Source organism: Anopheles gambiae, chromosome 3 (assembly GCF_943734735.2).
Source record: "Anopheles gambiae chromosome 3, idAnoGambNW_F1_1, whole genome shotgun sequence".
In the NCBI taxonomy this organism is placed as follows: Eukaryota; Metazoa; Arthropoda; class Insecta; order Diptera; family Culicidae; genus Anopheles; species Anopheles gambiae.
The window spans coordinates 71,562,654-71,569,532 of NC_064602.1; the positions used below are offsets into that span (position 1 = coordinate 71,562,654).

The 6,879-nt window shown below is 41.3% G+C and overlaps 7 non-coding genes across 7 annotated transcripts; all 7 read right to left on the bottom strand.

The window, feature by feature from the left end:
• Window positions 1-4,147: 4,147 nt before the first annotated feature.
• Window positions 4,148-4,219, bottom strand: Trnap-cgg (transfer RNA proline (anticodon CGG)). The gene has a single exon. It is a non-coding gene; the product is annotated as a tRNA-Pro (tRNA).
• Window positions 4,220-4,348: 129 nt separating this feature from the next.
• Trnap-cgg (transfer RNA proline (anticodon CGG)) lies at window positions 4,349-4,420 on the bottom strand. Its single transcript has one exon. It is a non-coding gene; the product is annotated as a tRNA-Pro (tRNA).
• Window positions 4,421-4,549: 129 nt separating this feature from the next.
• Window positions 4,550-4,621, bottom strand: Trnap-ugg (transfer RNA proline (anticodon UGG)). Its single transcript has one exon. It is a non-coding gene; the product is annotated as a tRNA-Pro (tRNA).
• A 129-nt stretch (window positions 4,622-4,750) lies between these two features.
• On the bottom strand, window positions 4,751-4,822 carry Trnap-ugg (transfer RNA proline (anticodon UGG)). The gene has a single exon. It is a non-coding gene; the product is annotated as a tRNA-Pro (tRNA).
• Window positions 4,823-4,951: 129 nt separating this feature from the next.
• Window positions 4,952-5,023, bottom strand: Trnap-cgg (transfer RNA proline (anticodon CGG)). Its single transcript has one exon. It is a non-coding gene; the product is annotated as a tRNA-Pro (tRNA).
• Window positions 5,024-5,152: 129 nt separating this feature from the next.
• On the bottom strand, window positions 5,153-5,224 carry Trnap-ugg (transfer RNA proline (anticodon UGG)). Its single transcript has one exon. It is a non-coding gene; the product is annotated as a tRNA-Pro (tRNA).
• A 129-nt stretch (window positions 5,225-5,353) lies between these two features.
• Window positions 5,354-5,425, bottom strand: Trnap-cgg (transfer RNA proline (anticodon CGG)). The gene has a single exon. It is a non-coding gene; the product is annotated as a tRNA-Pro (tRNA).
• Between the last annotated feature and the right edge of the window lie 1,454 nt (window positions 5,426-6,879).

Genomic DNA, 6,879 nt, shown 5'->3' on the forward strand with positions numbered 1-6,879 from the left:
TTGAACATTGCTAGGTATGATAGACCATTCTATCTCTCAAAATCACTCCAACAGCCTGGTAGATTGGGCTTAAATTACCTAATATTTATCGCAAATTTGAAGATAAATATTAAGGGTTATTTATTGGTAATTTAACGTTATATTAATATTGACCAATGTACCAATTAGAGCAGTAGGGAGGCATCCTATTCCTTCATCTTTTCAATAGATTATTCTATCAAATTTAAGAACGTTACACAACCAGAATTCTGTAACAATTTTAGTTTACTTCATCTTCTTTATTTCTCAAAATTGTTACTTTCTGAAAAACTCAATACAATTCAATTTTTTGTGTCCTCGTCGATTTTCTTTTCCAGAGCCAACAATGTCTTCTGGAGGCAACAATATCTGAATTCACTCAGTCATAATTATTTAGCGTAGCACTGATCAAGCAAGTCATAAGACATAATAATATGCTTAAAGACCTTGGTGTTAATTAGTTTAGCAGAAGAAAAAAAACATTTAAAAACATATTACAGTGTAGAATGCATCGCATGAAGCACTTCAGTATTCCAGAGTAAACTTTTAATCATCATCGTTGACAAGATGCAGTTAATGAACACATCAAATATCTGAAAAAATGTACGATTTTTTACATACGCAACATACACACGCCACATCAATTAACAGACTTCCACCAAAATCACCGGATATAACAATGCTAATGAAGTAAAGCATTAAACATAGGCGCCTCACCAAAAAACACGTCCTGTTGCGAAGATGTCGATACAACAGCAAAACCAGAGTAACAACCACAACAAAAACCTCCCCTACTCCTCTTGAAACATATAACCCCAATCCGTTAAACGCCTCGACGGCAGAGCCCTAATTGTGGATAATTAAAATCTATAACGTACAAGGCACCGTAAAATGGTCAACAACGCCCGAACATCGACCGAACGCAAATCCACCACAAAGATGTTAGCGCTAAGAGGGGAAAGGCAACACAGACGATGAGCACGACTGAAAGAATCAATGTTGAAAATGATAATAAAAAAGACGACAACCAGACATTCGCGAAACCCAGCCAGAACTACCAGATCGAATAGCCAGCGGGGACAGTTACAGTTAGCGCTATTATTGTTTCATATTTTTAAATTAGTCTAAATTGGTCCGAAGAAGCAAACAAATAAAGCACGGTTCCTCTTCGGGGGACCTGACGGGCTAATTTAGCCGTTCCGTGAGCGTGTGTTGTGTCGGCTCTTGGGAGCTCTTGGAGAGGGGAGACATGATCTATCATTCCCCTCGAGTGAGCTGCACGTTTTCTGCACAATGCACAATGGTGTGGCCGAGCGCAGCACCGAATGTGGATCACCCGGTTGACTTTGATTACCCCCGACCGACCACAACGCATATCGTTCATGTGACCCCCGGGAGCCGACACACACGCCGGGTAAGAAGAGACACCCCGTTTAGTAGCGCTGCGTCTCTGGAGTTGGAGTTTTACTCTACTTCGAGCCGACCACCATAACGCTCAAGAGGAGTTTACGACTCCATGGGGTAGAACTTTTGCAAAACGGTCGTCGTAAACGATGGTGGTACGAATTTAAAATAAATTGATCTTTATTTAACACCAGTCCAGTCCAGTCCGACTGGCCTGGTGGTGTAGCGGAGTTGCGTGACGCATCTCTTGCGCACGGCAGAACCTCTTACTCTGAAGCTGCAATCATTCATCATAGCGTGGAAAATAGCGATAGCACGTTGTTCTTCGGCAGGCGCGCTCTGTTTATAAGGGTTATATGCTTGATTAATTCGTCAATTGAACATCACAGAACACGGGACGGGATTCGCTTATGTTTGATGGTCTCTTGCCAATCTGTCTTATCTACTTCCTCAAGTTGTAACATGGAAAGGAACACCGGCAACATAAGAAGAAGAATCATATTTTGTTTTTTGTTTGTCCTCTTTTGGACGATTTCAGAACGCTCGAAAAGAGACTCCCAGACACATCAGACAAAACCCTCATCATTGGACACAATCATTCCACAGCACAGGATGTATGCAGTTTGGCTTTATTTCGTTGCTGATGCCGCCCTTTGCAAGGATGGTGATGGTGGTTGCGAAATGATGGTTCTGTGTTTCTTTTGTGTGCTGTTGCAACAAAGATTCGGCAAAGCCTTGATTAATCATAATTATTGATGTATGCTCTTATTTCAGAGACATGTACTCTGGGGGCTTTTTATATGCGAAATTTAACCATCAAAAACCATGTTGGTTCAAGGTCGCATTTTTCGAAGTTACAGGGTTTCGAATCATATAAGGGAATAGTTCAACCACTTAGAGGAATGTTGCAAATCGGTAGGGGAATGTTGCAAGCAAGCTGTGGATGTTTGCAATCACTTAGGGGAGTTTTGCAATCGATTAGGGGAATGTTGCAAGCGTACTGTGGAGCTGTCATCAGACTGTGGGTGCCGCTGTAAATACCTTAAAATATTTTCGTCAGTCTATCTAACTTATCATGTTTAATTATGGCTCCGCAGCAGGATTTCTTTAGTTTATCATGTGTACAGCAGAATCCCACACGAAAACAATTCCAAACGATGTTTTTAAAAAAATATCATCGGTATCAATTCGAAGCTTTTTACACCGGCACCCACCGTCTGATGACAGCTCCCCAGTACGCTTGCAAAATTCCCCTAATCGATTGCAAAACTCCCCTAAGTGATTGCAAACATCCACAGCTTGCATGCAATATTCTCCTACCGATTTGCAACATTCCCCTAAGTGATTGAACTATTCCCTTATATGATTCGAAACCCTGTATTTTGAAGTGGGAATGGATTTAGACTTTTGATTTCTAAGTTTTATGTGTTCATAACTACAACTGACATTCAAGTCTCCTTATGCATTCTTATATGTTATTTAAAAAAAACTGGTAACATAAAGCCCATACGAACGCTAGAAACTGGAGCTACAACAGAAATACCCTGTATGTTTCTCCAACAGGACGGAATAACCTTTTTTGCGTATTGTTCCAATACCTAAACTAACAAAAATATTACCAAATGCTTCTCAGCACGGCGTCGGACATTTATGGTAATACTTCTACGCACAAACACTGCGAAGGAACATTTGCTCAAACAGAACCTTTCAAACGTGCGAAGCATTAGATGTGCGTTGCAAAGACGGAAGACTCGTTAGGAAGTCTCTTCATCTTCTGTTTATTTTCAGGAGAACTGCTTTTACCCAACCCATAAATACACATTCTTTAGCGTTCTCGCGCATACATACACACAGCAACGTATATTGGGTAGAATAGCCAAACGACCAAGAAAACAACCCATCGGCACGAAACCTTTCCAGCCACCAACAGGGAGAACATAAAACAACGCTCTCCTGCCGCGTCACAAGCGATGGTAAGACTGTTTTTTCTTCTTTTCCTTGAAAAGAAAATGAGTGAGCGAAAAAAACCTGTACGACATAAATGCGACAAACGAGACGCGTTCTTCGACGGCTTATTTCATGAATGACGGGCTCAAACAGAAGTCGTCGTTGACAGGCATAACCCGACCCGATCTGAAGACAACGTTTGCCGCCAGATCGACAAAAAGAGGCCCCCATCAGTAGAAGATCACTGCCAAGAGGATGTTAAGAAACCCTTTTTTCATGTGGGTTGTATCTTTTCGTTTCTTGTCGTAATAGATTTGCTACTGAGTGCTGGAAAATCCACTTTTCCACAAGAGAGATACACCGTTTCTTGGCGTCATTAATAAGGCAAAATGTAAAATGTGCAACAAGAATTATTGTCGTTAACCAAAACGGAAAACATTATTGAAACAACTTAACAAGACTCATTCGAAGCATCCCCATTGAATTGAGCATTTAATTTTCCATATAACTCTTGTTTGATTTTGCAAAAAAAAAAAACAAATCATGAATCGCATAGAAAAACAAGAAACCTAATACTTAACACCACAAAACTAAAATCGATCAGATTCACAAAAAAAGATACACAACCTCAAAATTGACAGCATCCACCGATATAAACAATAGATCACACACACAAGCCTGCACAACGATAACAATCGCCAACATTCACAATAAAGATACACAACCGCACAATTGACAGCATCCACCAAACGAACATTCAGATGCCATAAAATATCACGGGCTCAACCGGGATTTGAACCCGGGACCTCTCGCACCCGAAGCGAAAATCATACCCCTAGACCATTGAGCCGACATAAGCAATAGATCACACACACAAACATCCACAACAATAACAATCGACAACATTCACAAAAAAGATACACAACCTCACAATTGACAACATCCACCGATCGGACCTTCAGATGCTATAAAATATCACGGGCTCAACCGGGATTTGAACCCGGGACCTCTCGCACCCGAAGCGAAAATCATACCCGTAGACCATTGAGCCGACATAAACAATAGATCACACACACAAACATACACAACGATAAAAATCGACAACATTCACAATAAAGATACACAACCTCACAATTGACAGCATCCACCAAACGAACATTCAGATGCCATAAAATATCACGGGCTCAACCGGGATTTGAACCCGGGACCTCTCGCACCCAAAGCGAGAATCATACCCCTAGACCATTGAGCCGATAGAAACAATAGATCACACACACAAACCTCCACATCGCTGACAATCGACAACATTCACAATAAAGGTACACAACCTCACAATTGACAGCATCCACCGATCGGACCTTCAGATGCTATAAAATATCACGGGCTCAACCGGGATTTGAACCCGGGACCTCTCGCACCCAAAGCGAGAATCATACCCCTAGACCATTGAGCCGATAGAAACAATAGATCACGCACACAAACCTCCACATCGCTAACAATCGACAACATTCACAATAAAGATACACAACCTCACAATTGACAGCATCCGCCGATCGGACCTTCAGATGCTATAAAATATCACGGGCTCAACCGGGATTTGAACCCGGGACCTCTCGCACCCGAAGCGAAAATCATACCCCTAGACCATTGAGCCGATAGAAACAATAGATCACGCACACAAACCTCCACAGCGCGAACAAACGACAACATTCACAATAAAGATACACAACCTCACAATTGACACCATCCGCCGATCGGACCTTCAGATGCTATAAAATATCACGGGCTCAACCGGGATTTGAACCCGGGACCTCTCGCACCCAAAGCGAGAATCATACCCCTAGACCATTGAGCCGATAGAAACAATAGATCACGCACACAAACCTCCACATCGCTGACAATCGACAACATTCACAATAAAGGTACACAACCTCACAATTGACAGCATCCACCGATCGGACCTTCAGATGCTATAAAATATCACGGGCTCAACCGGGATTTGAGCCCGGGACCTCTCGCACCCGAAGCGAAAATCATACCCCTAGACCATTGAGCCGATAGAAACAATAGATCACGCACACAAACCTCCACAGCGCGAACAAACGACAACATTCACAATAAAGATACACAACCTCACAATTGACACCATCCGCCGATCGAACATTCAGATGCTATAAAACAGCTGTGTCAAACTCATTTCATCAGAGGGCCGCAAGTACAAATTTTCAGTGATTCGCGGGCCGCATAGTTGGGAATGGAAAATATACCCCAATATTTATGTAAAATACTTTTTTACATTTTTATTGTTAAACAAATTGACTTTTTGTGTACTCCTCGCTTCTTATCTGGAATCGTTTGTTATGTACAAATTCGCGATGTTATTTTTATATGTGCTATTTTTTACAGAGAATTTTTTTTTAATGTACTTCAACGTTATTATTAATATAGGACATTTTACATTACTCGCGTTCTCTTACGGCAGTTCTGCTAGAAAATATCTGTTAAACACACTTTTTCACTGAAGTAGGAGAAGTCTAGCAGCCTGTAGTGAATCTTTTTCAAGCAATCCGAGCTATCCATCACTGGATGAATAACAAAAATATTTGCTTGCAATGTTTTGACAGATCAAGAGAAAAATTGTAATAACACGTGTTGAAACATTATTTTTTGCTAATTTCCAAGTTCGAAGTGTTCTGGTGATATATTCATTTCTTATAACAAGAACCCGTATTTTACGAAAAACTTTTTTTTAAATTACGATAATTTTATCTGACGAAGAGTCGTGGTGTGTGTTCCCATACAGATCGGCAAATCTGTTTTTGACACTTGAAGGGAGATGATTCGCGAATTGAGGAATTGAGGACTGTGTGAGCTAATCTATTAATAAGCTTTGTATTGCATGGCTTCGGCATTTAGATTATTTTTATCCTTAATCTAAATCCTTTAGGCTTAAACGTAATCATATCATTTTGGTTTTGATTTTTGGGGAGGTTGGAAATTACATTAATTCGTCTTGCAGAATGTTGGGTACAAATAATTCCAACTTGGCTACAATCATTTTTATTAACATTTATGGTGGCATGATTATGACAAAAAACAGAAGTGGCTCCAATCGAATATCAATGATGTAACATTCTAAGGTCGGAAAAATCGAAGCCGAATGAATCCTTTACTCGGCAGTCGGGGGCATGGAGATTGTCAAATTCGGTGGGACAACCGATGACTCCAACGGTTCCGAATGGCTTTAAACGGCTCTATAGGCTTCGGACCGTAGCCGATTGAGCCGGTCTCGTAGTACAGTCGTCAACTCGTACGACTTAACAACATGCCCGCCATGGGTTCAATCCCCAAATAAACCGCGCCGCCATACGTAGGACTGACTATCCTGCTATGGGGGGAATCAATTAGTCACTGGAAGCCAAGCCCACAAGTGGGTACAGGCAGGCCTTGACCGACATCGGTTGTTGAGCCAAAGAAAAGAAGAAGATAGGCTTCGGACGGCACCGAACG